Consider the following 22,983-nt stretch of genomic DNA (forward strand, 5'->3'; position numbering starts at 1 on the left):
GTTTTTCCAAGTGAAAAACTGAGGGTGTCTGGTACCCGTGGTAGGGAGCACACCATGGGTTCTGTCAGGATATGGGAAACATACAGAGCGCATGGATCAGTCATGTTCTTTGGAAATAATACTACACAGACACACAGGAGTTCTACTCTGGGATCTTGATTTCCATCTGGGAGGCTTCAACTCTCTGAGCTCAGTGTTTGTAGAGAGTGTTTACTATTTAGTGTTTACCTGCCTGGTTCTAACAGATGACACCTGCAACTGTTGACATCTTTTTGGTCTTTGAGATAAGGATATTTTCTTATAGCTACTATTCATCCCTGGCCCTAAGGCCCAGCTGTACATGGTGCTTTCTATACATGTGATGCTCTGCTCCAAATGCAAGGCCTGGAGCTTCTCTTGGCAGCAGAAAGAGCTGCTGCTTGAGTATTTTTTTTTTGCAATAGAGGTAATCACCCATAAACTTCACAGCACGAGGCACCAAAGAATGTTTTGCCTCCCAGTAACTGAAAACAAAAGGCATCACAGGGATTAACAACCCTTCTTTTCAAACACTGGAAGACTTAGGATAGCACAGGACTTGGGTCAGTCGAATGTTTTGCTGAGCCAACAGAAAGAGCCACCTTCCTTGTAAAGCCACAGCTACAGGGAGAAGAGCCTCACTGACAGGTGTAATAACTGAAATAACATCAGGCTGACATCTCTGCAGACAACAGAAAACAAATGAGCAGCGTGCCTGTTACTTTGCTAGCCAACGTTGAAGCTGAGGGAAAGGTTTTGCTTGCAGAGGTGTTGGCATTGTGACTATTTTTGGTCTCATTTAATATTTCATTTATAAACAGGCTCAAAAATGGTCTGTTGGTATATTCAGAAAAGACTTCTTAAGTATTATTGAATCATTCTGAGAAATAAATAACATGCTTTCACTGGAAATAGCATGTAATTACCTTCTTAACAATTTTAAAATGGAAAAATTGTAACATTCTGTCTTCCCTTGTGGAGGAGTGGTTCCGTCATTTAGATTATAGGTTTTTACATTTTGTCTGTGAATGCACTATGATTATAGATGCAGAAAATAATTGAAGGAAGGTCAAAATACATACATTTTGTATTCTTTTGTGAGGATTGTGGTTGCTTCTGCTGCAGTAGCTGTGGGGAACTACAGCCAGAGTTGGAGTTTTACTGTGTTGGATTCGATGTAGACCTAGGAAAGAGCCCTAAAAAATGTCCTTCTCTCTCGGTACAGAACTTAATTTAAAATGTTATTAGTATCTCCTGAATTCCTCTGCCTTGCAGTTCCATTTTCCTGTTGTTGGTAGGCAACAGAAGAACAGGAAGGCAGAGCTGTGGGGTCTGTGTCTGGTATGTGTCTGGTGAAGTCTATAAGGCATATGGCTGGCAACAAACTCCAGCTGAACTGTTTGCTCAGCAGCAGGCCTGAATGGGGAAGGCAATAGGAAAGCTTGTGAGATGTGCTGTTACATTTGATCCATTTCTAAAGATTCCGAAGTGGAGCAGCCAAGGCCAGAGATAGACCTTACTGGATGCCATCTCCTAACTTGTATGCCATGGATGTCAACACCTCTCCATTGCAGATCCATGCCGGTGGTGTAATGGAGAGGAATTAGGCAAGGACTGTACTTTTGCAAATTCCAAATATAAATCTACCATGGGGCTTAAAAATGTGTTCCCTGAGTAGATAACCTAGGTTAATAGTGTGCTGGAAGGAAGGAGGGAGTTTAATATCCAACATTTGTTGGTAGTGAGGCTGTTGGCTGATTTACTACTGACAAAACCAGGCAGGGATGAAAGAGCAGCATACCCCACTCAACCATATAAAATGTCTTCATTGCATATGAAGACATATGAACCAACGTGCTTGGTTAAGCATGATGCCTCATCTGCAGACGCATCTTGTCTCACAGGAAAGGAAACTGTCTGCTAGTTCTGGTTGACCATAGCATGCAAGGGAAGGAACTCAGAGAAGTGAGTTGGTTGCACACTATTTCTGGCTGAGGGATCAGCCAGTAACAGAGATCAAACATACTGAAGTACCCCAACACTGCCAGCTACCAACAAAAAGCTAGAGTATCCTCCTTCCTTTTTGTAACAGAGTTATACTAATACAAATTGTGAATAAAAAATAAGAGATTTTAAGTCCTGGGCCGTTAAGTGTTTGGAGGTATCTTTTTTGTCACCTGTGCACACACAAGTTCAAGACATTATCACGTTATAATTACATATTTTAAAAAAATTATCAAGAAGCATGGTTTTGTGATTGTAGTCAGCTCATTACTGAGCCATTAGGAAACTGGTTCCAGCAGCAGGACTATTAAAGAGTTGGTTTCAACTAGTGTGTGTGCATTGTGATTACTTGGCACTCTGCCTCAGTTTAACTAAGATTTTAAATTTGTGCAATTCAACCGTGTCTTGCACTAGTGTTTATAAAAATGAATAGATTTAATTATCCTCATTTTATAGGTCAGGTCACGGTGTCCTTTTGGGGTCAAGGGACAAGACTGAAGCCACCCACCCTGAAGCAGTCTGGATCTGTTGCTCAACCTGCAGGGTGGCATTTTTTCCATACGACTGAGAAAATGATTGGGTGGACATTTACAAACCCTGAACAAAAAAATTACAATGATATAATTTAGTAGAACTACAGTACCTGGTTTGATGTATTTGTTGAGATTTGCAGAGATCACAAAAAAAGCTTCATATCTGGAGAAGTGCAGTGGCCAATTAAAAAAATTTACTTTTGATGGGAAAATGATCAAAGTAATTGAAGTGGTTTCTCAGAGCTTTAAAGAAAAAAGAAAGATAATCACATAATAAGAAACACTATTGTTCCTTCTGTCACACTGTCTTCATATTATCAGCAATTATTTGATGTTCTAATCTTACAAGCCTTATGAATATGAGCAGTCATGAGTAGCATGAGCAAAGTTTGCTGAAACAAATGAGCCTGGAAAGGTCAGATCCCTGCCTTGAATAAATAGGTACAAATTACAGTATTGCTGTTTAATCTCCTAGGTGTGGTATGCTGCATAGAAGAGCAGCAACTCTTGTGACATTTTGGGTTTTTACTAAATTTTAAATAAAATGTCCTTCTTGCTGTTTCCCAGCTGTGTACTCTTCTTGCTATTGTGTTTTCATAAGCTTTTTTGCTCTGTTTTATGCAGGTAGAAGGTTGAGTGAGTTATGAGTTGGGTGTGTGTTCACCCACTTTCACAGCATAACCTCCAAAGAAAATAGTTGGCATGGGAACCTTCCCCAAGAGGTTGACATTTAAAATAACACTTTGTGCTTAGCATGAAGTCACTCCTCAGGTTTATCTCTACCATGTCTCCATTTTTGTTATGAAATAAAACATTATCAGATTTACAGATCTACACAGCAAGAAGTCCTTCCATGTTTTTGAGGTTACAAACAAAGCAAAGATAAAACCCAGGCATGTGAAGGCACTGAGCACCTCTTTCCTTGCTTTTCTCTCCCAAGAGGTCTCTGCAGAGCTGAGTGGATGCCTTCCACCCATTTAATTAGACATTCAACTCCCTGCTCTGCTTCCTTGTTCTTTGCAGTGGACTGATGAAACACACAAGGATTTGGAAAATCAGGAGGGACCTCCAGACTTTGTTACGGCTATTTAATTATTGGGTTAGAGATGACCAACAGCTTTCAGGTACTCTCGGTACCTTTCAGAGATGGCAGCATAAGAATAAACCAATTCATGATGTCTTTAGGTCCAGTAAATGGTCTGATCACTGCCAGCTCCTAATCAGGAGAGCCAACAGCTTGCCACTGGCTCTCAAGTCGGGCATATCACAGTAGTGGCATACCAGAGATTCTTTTTGCTGTTACTGTGTTTATTCCTACAAACGTAAAGACAAATATGAAACAGAAAATTGTAAAACAGGTGTGGGAACACTCATAAAAAGTACCTTCAAGTCTATTTTGAACTACAAGTCATCTACTTCAAATAACAAAGTAAGATCCTATTGATACTGTTAAGGAGTGAATACTTGATGACACAGCTTTCTAATGCTCTGCCTGATCTCTGCCCAACCATACTGACAGTTGGCGTATTGGATGAAAGAAACATTCAAAAGTAAAGGAAACCATGTGATTTCACAAACCCCAGACTCAAGCCTCTGAACTTCATCAAATACAATCCCATACACAACTAGATTAAATTCTGCACAATGGTTTTGAACCTTTCTCTATGTGGAGTGTAGTTTTCTTCTTTCTCCTGATTTTCCAAATCAAACCCTATACTTCCTTTAATTCTTTTTCCTATTTAAGAAAATAATAAAAATAATACCAATGATGGTGATGGCAGTAGAATTTCTTTCAGAATTTTAAAGCACTGTACTGTACTCACTCCTGTAATGCAGTTAACAGTCTGTAGAAGACACAGAACACCTTTTTTGGGGGGAAAGAAATGATGAGATTGTTGTCCTTGCTTAGGGGACTTTCCAGTACAACTCTCTGTTGAGCTCCCTGTGGAGCAGGGAGAGTCTGGGTGTCAGAGGTGTGTGTGTGCAGTCAGCCTGAACTCCAGCAGTGGGAGCTGCAGCTTTGCCAGGTCCTGCCATGGGTGATTTGGTAATTCTTGCTGTGCTAGGAGGATGAGGAGTGGGAGGGAAAAAACATGGTTGTGGGCTTGGGGTTACAAGGACTTGGAAAGTTTTTATCTGCCATGCACTGCACTCAGTGACTTTGCAGTTCTACAGTCCTTTTCCCTTCATTAGTCATATCCCTTTGCTGACCCCTCATTAACCACTTCCCATCATTAGCTATACTGTTAGCACTGACCCTGTTTTAGAGTTTGGGCACTAAATAACGACAGCAGTCTCAGCTTTCTTGGCTTCAGGTCCTCTCTAACAACATGAAGTGCCTAGAGAAAAAAAGAAAGAAAGAGAAACATCTTTTTAAGAAAAACTGTGGAATGAGGAAAGGCTCACAAGAACAGATAGTCCTTGGAAAAAATATAATGTATCATATCCACTGTGCATTATGGGGAGTATGATGGAGCTGGTGCCCCTTCTTCATGCATAGATCCAAAAAAATTAATCAAGCATGTAGAAAGGAATGCTCTGACTACTTGTTGATTATGAAATGGCAACATGATAATTCTGATTATAAACTACAATCACACCCTCTGAATTCACCTTAGCATTTCTAGGCAAAACTGCCTAAATCAGTTCCATTTCTTACAGATTAATTCACACACCTTCCTCTTTGGGAAGGTTCCCATGCCAACTGTTCGTCCACACTGACATCTTACAGTGTTTGGAGTATTGCTATGGAAAGAGAAAATGAGTTGCCTGTAAATCTTAACAGCTTAGAGGTAGAAGGCATGCAAGGGCAAGCTAAACTCATTTAATATTTGGTATTTTTTAGGTCCTGTGAGTTTGGAGGTCTCTGTCAAATTTGGAAAGGTTGTGCCTTGCACTGCTGCAATAAAGGTCACAAACCCAGAGAGATGAACTTCCTGGGCTAAACCTGGCTTTGCTGGCAAAACCCTTTCCATGCAGCACTACATGTGAAACAATGGTCTAATAAACTTACATAAGGACTAGTACATCTAAACATGATACTCAGCAAAACTGCAAGCAGAAATGCCTTTTATTCCTAAATCACCAAGCCCTGATGATGCAAAACATTAGAAAAATGTAATGCTGAAGCACAGAGATACCTATTAAAGGAGAGCTTATATAATCTCAATTTAATTCTTCTTCTATTGACGTGAGTTTAGATATGGAATAACGTGAGTGGCTCAGGACAATATGAAAAATGAAATCTGACCCTCCTCATCCATCTTCCAGGTGAATGGAGGGTCATATTCTTTAGTGCCAGCAGATGGCATCCATACACTTTGGGATCCCTGTTCACACTTCCTATTGCAGCAACGCAACATTTTTCTTTCATTGGAGGAGCCTGAGTCTCTCACACGAGAATATCTCCTAAACTGGTAAGGAGCTTTGTTTTTATAAGGGTCAGAATATTTCCTGTACATTGTCTAACCTCATAAATTAGTGGACTGTGAGGATTAGATCTATTATCTTGGAGATTGAAATTGAAGTTAGATCTCACAGAAATTAACTACTACTACGTACAATCTGTCATTTGCAAGACACTTTGATGGAAGCTGGGAGATTTTCATGCAGTTGCTCTTTCTTGCTCTTTCATAAGAACTTTTCTAAGGCACTTCATTATTCTTAGTTCTTTGGATTAAGCAGAGTATATAGAAATCCAAAGATTTTAAAAGTGCATCATTTATTGAGCATTGCCATGGACAGTTTGCTTGGAGGACAACAGTACAAGGATGCTTTAGAAGTAGTTTTTCAAGAGTGAATGTGAGACCAGAAAAGATACTATTGTGTTTCTCGTTTTTCAACATTCACAGAAAACAGTAGGAAATAGCTGAGGTTTGACTGGCCAGCTGATTTCCACTTGCAGAGCAATGAATCGCAACAAAAGGAATTAAATATTAAAACAATTTTGATATGTCAAGGCCTGCAGATAATATACTAGAAAGCAAAAAGATTGATAGATCTCACAGAAACCAGACAGATTCCAAAGGACAAACTGAGTATTTGAAACACTCATAAATGTAATATGAGAACATGTTATTTTTGCCCTCTGTACATCTTCAAAAGAACACAGTAATGAGGGAGACCAAAATTATTTCTAATCTTTTGGGGACTGAAGATTTCATTAACCTTAGCGAGCTCCAGGTTAGACTGCACAACTCACAAAGTCAAATGCCAGACAGGAAAAAGAGAAAAGCTGCCTCAAACTCGCCAAAGATGTGTCTTGGTAAACTCAGTGTTACTGTAAAATCCCTAAGTGGAAAACCTGTGATGGAACTGAAAGTGAACAGTGCAATACTCGTGTATAGACCTAGATGGCTGCAGTGGCACACTAAGAATGTCCAGATTTGCTAATTCATTGCGGATGTACTTTTGTTTTGTATTTTGCTTTATATAAAACAATCTTTTTTGTCTTCATTTCTTGACATTTTTATTAGGTACAAATTCCATCTACTTTTGTCCTCTGTTTCTTCTAAATAAAGCTAATCAGCTTTAAGATTTGCATCAAGTGACTTTGAGTATTGACAATTTGAAGCCGAAACTATTTAAAGTAAAATGTTCAGTCTATATTTTTTCTACATAGCTGCCTCTTTAACTACAAAGAACAGAGAGATATTAAAAAAATTAAGGTAACTACACATATTTAGAGAAATATCTTTTTTAAAAGGAATTTTCTGGCAGGTGACCTGCTTTTATCATCATTTTATAACCTTGCAGAATATTATCTCTCAAGAACTCAATTATTACCTTCGGCAGTAAATTGGCACAAAAGAAACTTAACAAAAAGATGAGCAAAGTGTTGGCGGGTGTGGGAAGGGGAATACATCTTAGTAGCTTACACAGGCATTTCAGAATTTTTTGGGGGAGGAAAGGGGTGTTCTATGTTAGTTTAAAAGATTAAAGTTTGCAATCTGCACTAGAGGAGAGTTCTTGCTAAAGTCTGTATACCAAAGCTGGCTTTGAATTGAAGAACTGTTGTAATTAGATTACTGTAAATACAATAAGAAACTCACTCCTGGTGGTCTGGGGAGGAGTGTCATAGGGCACTGGAGAATTGTGTTGGCAGGATTTGGGACAGTTTGACTGAAAGCAGAGAATACATTCTCAAAATCCTTTTAATCTTCCCCCCACCTCCCCACTTCTTTGGGGATTTGTTTGTCATTAAGTAACAGTCAAAAGATTAAGGAAGTATAAAATGACATTAAAGCTCACAAGTACTTCTATAAAATTATCAGTGCTAGTGTAGTCTTCAGCAGGGTTTGCTTCTGCCAAGATCGTCTAAAGCCAGGCAAAATGGAAAGAAAAGAGGCAGGCAGGCACAAAACAAACGCCGCGAGTTGTGTGCCTGCGCCGTGAGTGCAAGGCCTCGCGGAGCTGTTGCTATGTGTCTGGGCTCAACAAGCTTAAACTTTGCATGGCCCATGCTAAACTAATTTGAGTCAATTTGTCTACATCATTTCAACAATCGTCCTGTGCATTTTGAATCGTACATACAACACTGCATGATAAAGGCCCACCGAGCAGATGCCGACTGCTCATTCTGCCGTGGTCTGGCTGTTGCTAGCTCTTCACCATGGTTTCTCCATATCCTAGTGACAATGTTAGTTTTTCCATGTTGAGGTTAAGTCTGTGCCTGGCTAGTTAAGACTTTTCTTTACAGAGGACAGCTCCTATAACAACTGCCAGCTCTAAGCATGACCTTTAAAAATGAAATGAGGGAGTGTTAACTGGAGGGTTTTTTTTTAATCTCCCAGGGGAGTTCAAAGGAATACAAGGAGATTTCGCAAGTGAAATTTTAAGCCTGAACAAGAAAGAAACACCAATATCAGAAGATGTTGTTATAAGAAAGCTGATCTAACCTGCTTACAGTTAAATAGCTTCCATGTAATGGGTTTTGACTCACTTGTAAACATGTACTTTGTAACACAGTTTTATTTTTGAAATTGAAATCAAGCAAGAATAAAGAATTAAAGCAACTCTATGCCTAGGTAATACAACAGGACTGATCTGCAGCCAGCGCAAATCAGCGCTGCAGAGGGAATAAGCTGCATGATCCCATTTTCTACCAGCTAAGGATTTAGTCTTTGAGAGCATCATATTTGGAAAACTCCAGTATGAGTAAAAGAGCAAGAAGGAACAGTAAAAGTACACTACATTCTCATGTGTGATAAATCCCTGCAAGAGGCATTAAAGTCCATGTGTTCTGTAGGGAGACAAAGCCTATAATCAATGTTTTCATCATTCTTGGATTGCCTTGATAGTTTCTCTTCATACCTCTGCTGAAAAAGGATTACCTGGTGAGTCTTGCCAATTTGGAGCCCCGGATAACTCCAGGGAAAGACTGGTTGTTTTTTTTTTCTCTCTAATGAGCTACTGAGGATTTTTTGTGGTACCCACTAAATATGGCAGCCATTTTCCCATAGCAAACTTTGAGAAAATTTTCAGTTTTGACTGTGTTTCCAAAATAACATAGCTCTGCCCAAATTGTCAAAATCTTAGTTGGGATTAAACTTTACTGGTTTGGGGGGGTGGAGGAGGGTCCTCCCGTTTTGGTTTTTTTTTTTTTTTTCTTTTTTTTTTCTTAAACCTAAGATATTTAGGGTAGCCTTTCTGAGTTAACCAAAATTTTATTCTGATGAAAAAGAAATAAAGATATATTGTCTAAGGAGTCACTTTTTCCCTGTCAGAGAAAAATGCCAGTGAAAATCTCTCAGTGAGGTCCATGTTTTGGAAAATGTTTTAATGCAGAGGTTTGGGGTTTTTTTTTCAGTATTTGCTCTCCACATGATAAAACCCAGAGAGATGGGAAACACAGACAGCTCTAAAAAAGAGCTCAGAGGCTCTTTTTAAAATGCACATCCTCCAGGCGTGCGCTCATCACATTCTGATTTGAATTTTAGGCCTCAAAATAAAGTTCAGTACTTCATTCAAATTCAAATGAACTGTGCTATGCTCTGGCAGCCTCTAAGGATGTAGCAGGCCTGCAACACCTCAGAAAGTGGAGGGGGCAGCAGCAGCTTGCAGACTAAATCCTGGCTGCCTCAAAACAAAGATATTCTAAAAATCTCTCTTTTCAGGCAAGCTGAGCAGAGAAAAGGTGCACATGAAGATCTGAGATGTTCCTTCCTTCAGTGCTACAGCTAATAAAGATGCAGCAGAGAGCTACACGTTAGAAAAGCTGAGTTTGAACTTCCTGCTGATGGTGGTGCTGTAGGAGTGTTACAGCATTATGGTAGTTCCTGAATTTTGGGAGGGGGACGGACACACTGGATATAGATGCTGAACTCCCGTATGAGATCCAAGGGAACAAGTGTCTGCCACTGTTGATAGAGTCAGTCACACAAATAAAAGTGAGATGATTGCAGATAGGTTTACCAAGAGACTTTGAAAGACAGTATCAGCAATAAATCTGAATCTAAACAACATGGGTTTATAGGACAAATGTGGGAGATGGTGAATGCCTGAAGTTAGAAAAGGAGCTGGGTACTGCAAGGACTGTTTTACACCTCAGCCCAAAGTAACATCTCTGGGCTGAGCCTTGGCTGCCTTTGGGAATCAGAGAGAGAAATTTGCCCTCTGGGAATCAGAGAGAGAAATTTGCTTCCATTTTTTCAGAGGGATAACTCAAGTGAGAAACCCTACCCTTTCCTGGGCATAGATGCCATGACAGGTACAACTGCTCTCATGGTAGAGTAATGTATCCCATCCTCATGAGGCCACTTTTGTTCCCATGTGTACAACACAGTTCAGCACAGAAAGCCTCCATCCAGACCAGTGTTGTTCTAAAACAGATCCTTTTCTTTCTAAGTATTACTTAGCAAGCAATATGCTTCTCAGTAAGCACTCCCTTTCAGACTACTGATACTCCTGGTCAGTAAAAGTGTTCATGTCAGTATTAGAAAAATCATCTGAGCATCCATCTCTTCCAAGAGCTACCCATGCAGAATTTTTACCTTATTTATAATGCTTTTTCACCCAGCTTAATTTCTCAGTCAACAACAGAGGAAAGCAAAAGGAGGTTCACATAGGAGGAGTTAGTTATTAATTATTAATCTACAAATTTTGCAACATCCATAAATTTTATCAAGAGAAAAGTGTCTGGCCTTAGCACTGTGCTGGGAGCTGCAGGACCTGACTCATCCTGTCCCTGACTAACTCCTCCTGACATGCAAACAGTCACAAATGTCAAGACAGAAAAGGCAAAAATTTGCCAGATTTTTCTCTGAAATGGACAAGATCCCCATAGGGAACCATGGGCTGCCCAAGCTGGTCTCAAATAGCGCTTTGTTCCAGGGGGAGCAGCCCTGTGAGAGTGCCAGGGCAATGCTGGCCTTACTCTCTGCTCTGGGCATCAGCCTCTTCAGCAGGTTGGGAATACAAATAGGACAGGGAACCTCAGTCCCACAAGCACAGATCTCAGCAGAGAGCTCTCTCTGTATCCCAGCAAGGCCAAGCTTTATGCTGTAAGCGAGTGCTAAGTGCTTTTCTGCCAATGTCACAGCCAGCTTGCTGCAGGCCAGGCTGCCACTCAGAGGTCACAGGGAGATGCCTCCAAACCACAGCCAACCTTACCCAAGGCTGATATTGAAGCCATCAGTGGGGAAGCACTCCAGGCTGGGAGAAGGTTGTCCATCCATTGGGCATCTCAGCTGCCCACTGTGTGAAGCAGGGGCAGGAGCCTCCTCTGAGTTCCTGGTGCAGATCCTCATGGGAGAGGCAGTGCAGTGCCAAAAGAAAATGGACATCAGCCCTTGGGCCACAGTGCTTTGGAGGTATTATAGTCACAAGAGCAAGTGGAGCTGGTTCTGCCGAAAAATGAAAATGTGATGAGCACCTATGAAAATGGAATTTGTTTTCACAGGATATTGCTCTTCTAAATGATAATGACTGATCTGAAACTCGCATAGATTATTGGTTTTTTTCATCAGAGTTGTCCTTACCTTGTAGCTTCAGTGTGACATCCTACAATAAGCAGCAGCTGTTACACAAGCAGTACCCCTGTCCCAACAGGCACAACCATGAGGAACAGGTGCTGCTCTTTGGTGTAAACTGAGTTACCCTAATCTAGTTTTATAGAATAACAATTTAACCTGTTGGTGCCATTCCCTTTTTTGTCACACAATGAGCATAAAGCCATGCAGTTTTGCACAATAAGGCTGAAGTGCTAAGGTTTTTAGTGCTTCCTAAGGTGCCTGGGCCTGGTCTAAATGTTATATTGCACCTTATCTGGGGAGCAAAGCACTTCTAACTTTTCCCAGGACTTGCAGAAGAACCCTCTTGCATTGAAAATCCCCAACTAACTGAAGAATCACTTTTGCAGTTAGTGTCAGCCAAAGCCAAGAAACAAAACAAGGTGGGAGATTCCAGCAAAAGCTCTGTGTTTACTGCTGAAAGAAAGAGGCAAGATGGGGGAAGAATGATGGTGCTTTGAGGATGCTGAAAGGGAAAGGAACAGTATTTTGGCCCAAAATGGCCAAATCCAGGTGTTTCTGTCAGCCACTGCCTTGTCCTGTCCCACAGTTAAAGTCAGTTTTTAGAAAAAAAGCATTTGTGAAAATTGAAATTCCCCTTGGCATCTCTTGCTCTCTATGCTAAGCTTTAGCAGGGTCAGCACTTGTTATTCCCAAGTGCTGGCCAGAGCATGCCTGGCACACTGCAGCAAATGTGTTCTCATGCTGAGTACCAACACTGGTCTTATTTACACACACAACCCCTCATATCTGCGCTGTGTAAACTGCTTCTAACAGTTCCTTTTCTTTCTTTGTTCAAGCAGACAATGGTCTTTGGAAATTTATTTTAATGCCGCTGAGACAAAATTGTAATTTAATTTACAAATTAATAATTCTCCCTTCCAAATCCCCTTTAGCTCTGCATGCACATTACTTAATAGCTTATCTATATGACCATCAAATTCTTACTGCTCTGAAAGAATGTAAGTGACCCTTTGTTTGTACAGAAGATCAGGAGAGGGAAAGGGGGATCTGGCTCCTCTCTTTGTTCCCATCTTCCAGAGAAAGGACAGAGTTTGGTTTCCTATGGACCTGTTTGCCAACATTTTAGACCTCAAGACAGCAAATTAGGAGCTGCTTCTGGGAAGACCTTTGTGATAAAGAATGCAACACATGAAACCCTGCTAATCAAATAAATTATAAAGCTACAACTTAAAATATCATTCACCTTAAAAGTTATTCAGTTCTGTTTTCTGCATGGAACTCTCCACATCTTTTGTGGCAGCACTAGTGCTGAGGAACTTTGCTTTCCAGAGGATCAACCTTCTACCCCCATAGCTGAGCTGGGTGCCCAGCCTGCAGTGAGGTGAATCTTCTCTCACCTGGTCTCCGTGGTCTTTGAGTTGGCTCCTGTGGATAAGGGCAAGCAGGAGGGGATGGTAGTGCTGGGCAATCTAAATAAGCTCTCTGCCTGTCTGGAGGGGATAAAACCCCAGAGGTAATTAGGGATTTAATAGGCTGCGTAGAGAGGATGGGCAACACAGCTCAGCTGGGTGAGACCTTGTTGACTTGGATATGGAGCCTGCATGGTTGTGGGAGCTTCTTAGCAATGGGTCAGGACACCTGGCATTTTCCCTGTCTTTACAAAAAGTACTTGTGGGGCTGAGGGCAGTGGAAAGCAGCAGTTGAGCTGCTCTGCAGGTGTTTCAGGCCTTGACAGGCTAAAAAGGTGTCTAGGGGAGACCAACGAGCAGCACTGGGGGAGTTGTGGGTACAGAAAGCACTTCAACCACTGAACTGATAAGGTTTTCCTTATCCTTTCACCTCTCCAGCCTCTTTTCAGTCTCAGGCTAACTCCTGGATTTATTCAGCCCCATTCCTCAGATCTACAGAAAGCATTTTCCAAGGCTTTTGCCATTTTACTTTGCCATTTTAAAAATTGCTTTCTGAATAAGTGAAACAATTAAATAATACAGTAGGACCTACCATGTCAAATTATAAATTAATTGAAAACATTTAACTTTGAGAACAAACACCCCATCACATGCACACCCTTCACCCTGCAAAAGGCAGCATTAGAAACATTCTTGTATTTAGGTAAAAATGTGAGGCCTAAGCAGTTAAAAGGCAATGTGGTCTAAAGCCTCCCTAATCTATTTTCCTCCAATTCTTTCCACCTCTAAGAAGCTTGTGGAGTTAGTTGTCGATTAACATTCAGGAAAATTGTACTCTGTCTCCAGTTCATTGCTCTCTTGTTGGCTTATTGTTATTCAGAGCCCATTTATTGTAGATGAGCCATTCATTTTCCTCTAATTGGATGGGATTGGATTTCACTTTCATTGTTGGATACATTGAAAACCCTGGAGGGGCTACAGGGATCAGCCCAGGGCTGGGGAGATTTAACTTAGCACAAAGTTTAGGTTGCAGCTGAAAGAAGCTACCTTTTTTTTTTTCTTTTTTTAAATTTTGGAGTTTTTTACATACAAATGCCTCAAGGCTAGATTTGCAAGGTCTCCCCTGTGACCCCAAACACCTTATTGCCTAACATACTTTTTGTATTTTTAAATAGTTCCTCACCAAAACACTCATGACATGGGGACTGTTAGGAAGATTTCTGAGCATCAGAGACCCAGCAAGGGCTTTGCACTGATGTCCCTCCTGTCAGGATCCAACTGGCTGACTCCTTCAATTGTTTGGATTAAATCTTTTCACAGTTCTGGGATCCTGCACTGTAACATCCTCCCTTGACAATCTCCTCAGATTCCTTTGGGGTGATACAAGGGTCTGCAAAAGAAGGTATTTTCAGAACTGCATGTTGCAGCTCCTGCAGCTGCTGTGTCCCCATCTAAGGGCTAGCTGAGGGTGGAAGAGCCTGCCCAGCATTGATTCACAGCCTGGCTTTGTGGCAGAGACACAAGTCTGGACCAAATCCCTGTCAGCCATCTCATATCTTGTTCTGAAGGGCTGGCAGCAGAGCTAAAAATACACCTGGGCACCCACATGTGTATGCATGTGTGTATCTTTCTCAGGTTCCTGTGTATGGGAACTCCCTTCCCAGCTGGAAACACAGGGTGACCACGGCAAGGGTGAAACAGTCACTCTGGGCTCCTTGACTGCAGCACCTCACACCTCACCAAGCAGCTCAGGGTTTGCAGCGGGGCAGAACAGCCCTCCTTGTTCACCTGGAAAAACATCTGCTGGGAGCAGGCCTCAGGACCTAACTACCACAGTTATAGGCAGTATTAAAATTAAATTCAAGGGTTTGATTGTCAAACAGGTCTGTGATCTGCTGCAGGCTGCTCTGGAGTCAGTGTAGAAATAGGAAGCCCTGGAGGATGAGAAGTTCCTCCCAAGACAGGTCTCCCGAGTGGGCTGAGCTGCTTTCTAGAGCAAAGAAGCCAGGCAATGCCTGCCTTAGGTAGCCCTGAGCTCTAGGACATCTGTGCTAGATGTCCTCTAAGTATCTCTAAAAACATCTCTAAACATCCTCTGGCAAGGTAAAGCCAGTGACTGTCTTTGTGGGAGAGAAGGGAGATGAGCAGGGAGGAAGTAGAGAAAACCTACTGTGGTGCATTGGAAGGGTTAACATCCAACCTCCTGCAGATGTTTGTCTTATGGGGACCTGGGGGCTGGCTGAGCTGGGGTATTTGCATGGGAAATTCTCCAGCAAACTGCAAGCATGTACTGGAGCCTTTCCCTTGGAGGCGGCCTATTTTGCAGCTCTCTTTTCTTCTAGGGCACAGATTTTTATTAAATGTGGGGTTCATGTATCTCTAACATCCTCACTGGGGATGTCAAATGCTGACAACAAAATGCTGACAGATGTATTTTAAATTGGCCAGGTTTAAAACCACCAGAAGGTACACAGGGAAAGGATAGGAACACCCATGTGCCTCCACACAGTGCTGGTGTTATTAGAAGGATGAAACAATTACCAAAGGAACTGTTGAAAAAGACCCTCTGTCCCTGCACACAAGAATAAGCAAAACCCATTTCCTACAAATCTGTGCCCAGGTCCTGATAGCACATAAAGTACCAGCTTGATCCCAAACCCTTTCTCCCATTTTACATAGGCAAAGGGCACGCTTGTACCCTTCCATCCCCTGTCCCTGGCTCCTTTAGTTAAATTTTAGGTGACTTGACACCTCTGAGAAGCCCACATGCATTGGAAGGAGAGGAGCAGAGAGCAGCAGAGCCTGGAGGGAGGCAGAGGCACCCACACACCATGCGGGTTGAAAATAAGAGAGCTAACACCAGTCCCAAAGGTCAGGCTCTGGCTGAGAAACAATATCCTGACAACCTTAACCACTAAAACTGACAGACCGAGAAATGAGGACAACATCCAAAGGTGCCCAAAATTATAAATAAATATTAAAAACAAGAGGTAAAGTTTCACCTGCTGCTTGCTGAGATTTTTTTATTTAGAAGGACTGTGGGAGACATCATATGTGAAAGGCTTTAACACGAAAACCTGCATTAGAAGTTTCTGGTCAAAAGCACAGACATTTTGAAGGTCTCTAGACCCCTCACAGCATATGGAACACCAATGGCAGCACCAGGGCTGCCCAGGTTCAAAAGTGATTTGACCAACCAAAGAGCTTCAGATGACAGCAAAGTTTACCAAAGTTCACAGTCTGTCACTTCAATGCCCAATTATGCACATGAAATATTATTTTGAGCATTTTTCAGCTCCATTAAATAAATTGAAGTTTTACATACCTTCTTCCTACAGAGATATTTGGTGGTTGTCAGCCTCAGGCTCTTGGTGGTTCTTTGGATCTCCAGGCCCCTATTAAACAGTCTGCAAAATATAATTAAACAAAGCAAGTCAGTGAGCTCAACAGCCACTATCCTGGGCTTGCATTTCCCCTGGAAAATTGTGCTGGTCAGCAAAGATAAAGTTACAAAAAACCGTCTGCTCTGGCTCCCACACAGCCTCCTCTCAGCCTTCCCCTGAGTGTGCTGAGCACCACAATTGTAAATCATCTTCTTGGGTTTTCCAGGCCTCTATAGATCCGTGGATTATAGACAGGGAGCTGGTCACAGCCATGGTCTCTCTCTGTATGGAGGGATCAATCTCCCCATGGCAATAGGCACTTTCACACACTCCCTGTGCAGGGGCTTGTTGGCTTTGACCATCACACACAGCTCTGTGATATCTCCAGCCCCTTCAGGGTTGTTTCCCAATTGGTTGTTTCCCAGTTCATAGGTACAGGTCTTACAGAACCATGTTGGACATTTTCCTTTGGAGAATGTTCTCCAACAGCAGCTCCAGCTCAGATACTGCTGAGTTACTTTACAGTCGTGCTACATGTGCCACACCAACTTGAGCGTTATTTCTCATAACGTGACCTCTTAGTCCAGCAGAGCTCATGTGTTCCCACCTTCAGCCCAGCTGCAGGGGAACCTTTGCCTGAGGAATCACCCCAACCCACACCAGTGAACACACCTGTCGTACCCCACACTCAGAGTTCAGGGATTTCTCTCTTCTTTTTCTCCATTTTTCCCAGCTGTCAACTACAAAGAAGCAGTGGGACTCACACAATGAGTCAGTGTCACAGACAAGGTTTGCTTCCCAAAGTCAGTCCCAGTTGTGGGTGGGGGAATCTCTTAACTCTTCTGTCCTTGGGCACAGCAACCTTTCAGTTTTTCCTGAAAAAAATGAAAAACTGTGGATATAGCACACCAGCCATACCCAATCCCACTCTTCTCTGGAGAAAACCAAAGCCAAACTGGTCATCCCAGAAACATAGCATCACTGGGAGGTATTGATCTCTAATGGTACAAGAGTTTTACCATGTGAAATCTAGCAAGAATAGTAAAAATTATGGCCTTTTAAAAGTCTTTCAAACAATTACAGAAGGAAACAAGAACTTTCCATGCCATATTTATGTCCTGCTGCTTTAGTAAAAATTTTACCTGACTGCTCCATTTAATTTCATTTTTTTTTCAATTTCCTGATTTTGCCTTGTCTTCAGTTACTTATTTTTCCTTCCTCCGATTTTTACAGAATTTGCAGAGGTTAAAGGGAATACATGCACACATGCAAAAATTGAGGAACTGAGAAAACAGATAACTCTTTTTTCCCATTTGACTACCTTTTCCAGATGCTCTTGAATGGGAACAACACACCAGGAAAAAAAGGCCTGAATGAAAAATAAATTTTAAAAAGTGGTGGGAATAAAGGATGACAGAAGTGGGAAAGTGAAAGAGAAGAGTAGACAGTTCCTCAAAGCAGGATATCCCACCCCAGACTGCATCTCCTCCCTGTGCAGAAGTAGAGGTTATTTGCAGGCTCACCAGCCCTCCTGGCCTCGCCTGCTGCCAAGGGTTTATTTTCCAGGAAGCCTTTTGCCAGGCCCAGAACAGGCAGTGGAAATGCCTGGACCCTGGTTCTCAGCAGGTGGATACAGCAGCTCTGGTGGCACTGGTGCAGCCAGGCCATGCTCTCAGGACACCTCTGGGAAACACAAGCCACACTTACAGAGGCGTTTTGCCTTAGGCCGGGAAAAACTGTCCTCATCTTCCATAATTGTCCAAGAAATGGTGATGAACAAATGGCTCCCCACCACTTGTTACTTTGTTAGGAGTTTGCTTCCATGCAAACCAGCTGCCTCATGACCTGGGGAATGAATACCGCCTGATTCTTGCAGGTTTGCACCCAATATTGCCATTTCCTCACTGCATTAATTCCAGCTGCCCATCCCTGCACCCCTTCCAGCCCTGCTGTTGCTCTCTCCTTGCCTCAGGAGCGGCCCCAGTCTGTGAGTCTCACTGGCCAAGCACAAGGCATGGGGACAGCCCAGCCCAGCTCCCCAGGGAAGGACATCCACCATCACCCCGCTGCCCTTGTGTCCCAGTCCTGCTGCTTTGATGTGAATAATTCCAGCTCCCCTTTTCCCTCCCTGGCACAAAGCTGCCCACTCCCCCAAAGGCGGCAGCGTGTAAAAGTTGTTGCATCTCCATTAAACTGTACGTGCTCCGCCCACCGGCCACAGTGCACTTCAGATAATTCTTTGATGCAATATATTTTCCAGGATAGGCTTTTGTTTTCTTTCTTGGCCGCTCACCCTCTTTCTGTGGTCAGTTTTGCTCATTTCTCTTGTAAGCTGTCTAGAGGCAGAGAAAAGGCTTTCAGTTTTAAGCAGTTTCCTTTTCAGTTCCCTTTATTGAATTCCAACCTCCATTTTTTTTTTTTTTTTAAGCATAGGGGCATCATTTATCTTGGACTTTAAGTTGCAGGGGCCTTCAAGGGGCTTCTTTTTTCTTTCCCAGCTGCATTTGTTGACACACAGTCAATCTGTTTTTTGCCTTCATTCCCCCTCTTCCCCCCAGCAGGCCATAAAGTATCGACAGCTGTGCCCTTTATTAGCATACCCATTTTAAGCACAACAAGGGGGAAGAGACTAAATATATTACAGCCATTACCTCTGTCAAAAAGTGACAATTTTAAAACATTTTAGCTTTTCACTGGGAAAGCCTGCAGCACAAAAGAAAGTGCTATAATTTTATTGTAAATGCTTTTTAAATATGGGTCACTTGGCCATAATCAATAGAAAGGATGGAAAAGTTCAAAGCTTGAGAACAGTTCAGGCAGATAGCAGAATTTTTTTTTAAAGGCTTGTCTTTAAAATATGCTAATTGAGACAAAAATACAACAGTGAGAAGCATGCAAAATAAGATCTTGTTCCTAGCGGTTTTGTTTTCTTTACAGCACTGTTCATGCTTTTCCCATCTACTTATAAGTGTGTTTTACAACTTAGATGGAAATTATTCCTCCCCAACAGGGTGTTATGAACATTTGGGGACTGAGAAAACAGGAGGGAATCCAGAGAGTCACTAGTCTCTTCTCAAAAAGGAAAAAAATCCCACTAATAAACTACTGTTTTTTTTCTAATGCCTTTGGAAGTGTGATGTGCCACAGCACTGGGATTTACCAGGCAAGCTCCCTTCTTGAGCATAAAATAATCATGAAGCCTTAGAATCCTGGTGGTTTAGGTTTAGGTTTGAATTCTTGTTGGCAGAAACTTATATTTTAAGTTTCTGGAATGAAGAATCGGGCTTTTTGGTTAGACAAGGACTAACACCCACAGTCAGCATCTGTTACAAGCTCTAAAACGTAAAAGAAAGCTAATGGATGTCCCAAAGCCTGACGATCTTGGCTGCTTTTCTTTCAATTTATAATGGGTTTATCAGGCAAAGAGGAAGGGGCAATCTCAGCAGGGTTTATTATGAATGACTGCACCTTCCTCTCCATTTGTTACATCTGGAGTGAACTTAGAAGTCTTTTCTGTTATCTTTCCCTCTCTAGTTACATTTTTTGCCAGAGGTTTCACTTTGATTTTCAAATTTCAGAATGTATGTAAAACTTGGCTTATACCAAGGCAAGTTGTTAAACAGGCTCCCAAAAGCAAAGCTGCTTTAAAGAACCTGTTTAAGCAGGAAGCCCATGAAATCCTGCACACAGCCTTATACAGTACCTGCCAAGAGATGTGATACACCCTTTGTCTTGTGGTGGCTCCTGGGGGCCTGTATCCCACTGCACTAAGCAATCTCCAAATTTGCAGGAGAGCACAAGCGAGCATCCTGCTGTGGGAAGAGTGTGGTCCATGGCAAAGGGGAAACTGGAAAGAATTCTCACCACCCATCTTTTGGCAACCAATTTAGCAGTTAAATGTAACCAGCTGGTCTCCCCAGGCTCCCTCTGTAGTCGAGGGAGGGAAAGCAAAGCTCCTGCAGAGGGTCATTCAGTGCACCCAAATGATCCTTATTCTGAATTGTCCTCTCTCTCATCCGTGACTGGAAAAGGAGTTAGAAGAGACTACCCGGGTAATTTAGCCAGCTAAGATGGGTGGTCTGAATAATTCCTTCCCCACCAACCTCTAAAAGCCTGCCTAGGTACCCCACAGAGATTGGCATGCTGACAGAGGGATTGATTCCCAGGCACATCAGCAGCTCAGTGATCTGTGCTCTCGCCTGCTCTGGAGAAAGCCGGGATGCTCGAGGAACTTACCTGGTCCTGTTGGACCCTGTTGCTCCCAGCCAGGACAGAGGGATGAGCTGACCCTCGTGCTGTCAGCGTGGTGCTGTAGAACTGCTTGTGGCAATGGTCAGATTTGGGGTTTGGGGTTTTTTCCCTACCTGACAGACTGCATCTGCTGTCCTCAAGCCTGGCCAGAGACCACTGTGTGGCAGCAGCTGCAGGTCAGCCTAGCCCTCAGAGCTGTCTCACAGCAGAATTGAAAGTGGCTCCAATGCTGCACAGAGAAGACAGGTCTGCTCCTACCTCCTTCCCAAGAAATTAGTTTGGTCCGTTCCTGCGGTACCCCCTCCTCCTCACTCACACAGAGCCAGGAAGAGAGGCTTGCTCTCAGGGAGTGCAGCAAGGCACAGCAGCACGGGCACCTCCCAGTGAGGGAATGACTGCAACACCCACAAAGCCGCTGAGGCCTGAACCGAGGGCAATAACCTCCGGCAGGCACAGACTTCCACAGCAACAGGGAAAAGCAGAGGATTAATAGGACTCACCTGCATTGCTGTGGTGAGAGGAGGAGCCCTGAAAAACACTCAGCTTTACTACAGTCACCACATTTTCCTTCACCTCATACCCACCTGGGCCTCCCAGCAGCCTCATGCCCGCCCTGCTTCCCTCCGGCAGCAGGGGAAGCTGGGATGGGCTCCCAGGTCCGGCTCACCCCAGGCTGGCACCACTCGGGAAGGACTTCCAGCCCTCCCTCCCATACTCTTCCTCCAGTGATGAGGGAGCTGCTTTCCAGGCACAGCTGGAGAATACATGGAAAAGCCAAAAGGACATTGATTTGCCCCAAAATTCCCGGTCTAAATATTGCATCACCAGATTGACACGTATTTTGGAGAGAAACAACCTCAGGACGAGCAAAAGCTTTTGTGCAGAGAACAAATGGTCCCGGACACTTTCCAAAAGGGCCAGATCCATGCAAGTAACTAAGGTGTTAATGCAAGAAGAATTTTCATTTGTAGAATTAAATAGGTACTTTTTTTTTTCTGTCTAAAAGTGAGCCACATCTTTGCAGTACTTCTAAATCACTGCTTGCCCATGCTTGACCAGAAAAGGATCTGACCTTGGCAGCTGTTTAACTTGCTGCTCAAAGACCAGCAAAGTCTGGCTCTCAACTGTTTGAACAGTGGAAGAGTCTTTTTACAGCCAGCCTTATTAAAGCACAGGATTTTATTAGCTGTTTTGTGGTAATAAGTTGAAGTACAATGTTGTGGAATGCTCCTTCAGGAGATTTGGGATCTTGTGTACTTTGGGGTTTACTTTCCTCTTTCTGACTAGGGCACTTAGCAACCCACTAATGCTACAGCTTCATTGTAAGGTTCTCTTCCTTAAAGCCACCTTTGACAACTGATTTTTCACCCAGGTAGGGGAAATTTACAATTTGAAGAACTATAAGAAAAATATGCTATTGCCCTGTTCTCTTTGGTTTTGTTGTTTTTGTGTTTTTTGGGGTTTTTTTTGGTTGGGTTTTTTTAAAACCTTTGCAGATTTTCAGGTACTTGGAAAAACTCAAGATACAGAGTAAAAAAAATCACACACACATAGAGCAATGTTGGACACTCAAAACATCAAAGCTAATGTGGTTTTCCTCTTTGGCAAATTTATTTAAAGTTCTGTGGTAATTGTATCACAGCATTTTTAACAGATTGTAAACGTCCCTTTTTCCTGAAAACCACTTTTGGGGCACATGAAATTTCAATTAGCATTTGGGAATACCTGCCAGGAAGTTTTCACAAACATCTTAACAAATATGTCTGTATTATTTTACAAAAGAACAAAGCATTTTGACAAATTTCAGCAATTTCCCATCATCTTTTGTTTCATAACTCTAATGGGAAACAAAGAGAAGCAAAGCTTCCAAATCATTGATGAGCTTTAATGAGAACTGTGTTGCTTTGGACTATTGATGCCAAAGTAAAGACTGAAACACAAGATTTTGGGTCTGGGACTGACTGTGGAAGACTCTTTGGGAGTGAAAGGTACACGTCCTCAAAACCCACTGGGTAACACCTTTATGGTCACCACTAGAAATCCTACTGACATTTTACTCAGAAGGGAGTAAAATGAGACATTTCACTTAGAGATCCTTCCTGCCACTGCCCAGTTTGCCAGTTTAAGCAAGACTCAGCTGCCCAAGCTTCCAGTTTTGGAGGTTCAACTTTGAAAATAAATTCAGGAGCAATATTTCACAGTACATAAAAAATTCCAGGTACTTCCTTTTTTTAACCTCACTTTTCTCCAGACTCCCATCCAAGAGAAATCCAACCATGTTACTCTGAAAACACCAGCAAGCACAAAAGGAAGCAGAGGCATTGGTGATTTGAAGGACCTTGATATCAAGATATTCACAGATCTCCAGCCAGTGCAGGTAAGGTTGGACCTATGTTACGTTGCAAAGATAAGC

The sequence above is a fragment of the Molothrus ater genome, chromosome 5 (genome assembly GCF_012460135.2).
Source record: "Molothrus ater isolate BHLD 08-10-18 breed brown headed cowbird chromosome 5, BPBGC_Mater_1.1, whole genome shotgun sequence".
Classification (NCBI taxonomy): domain Eukaryota; kingdom Metazoa; phylum Chordata; class Aves; order Passeriformes; family Icteridae; genus Molothrus; species Molothrus ater.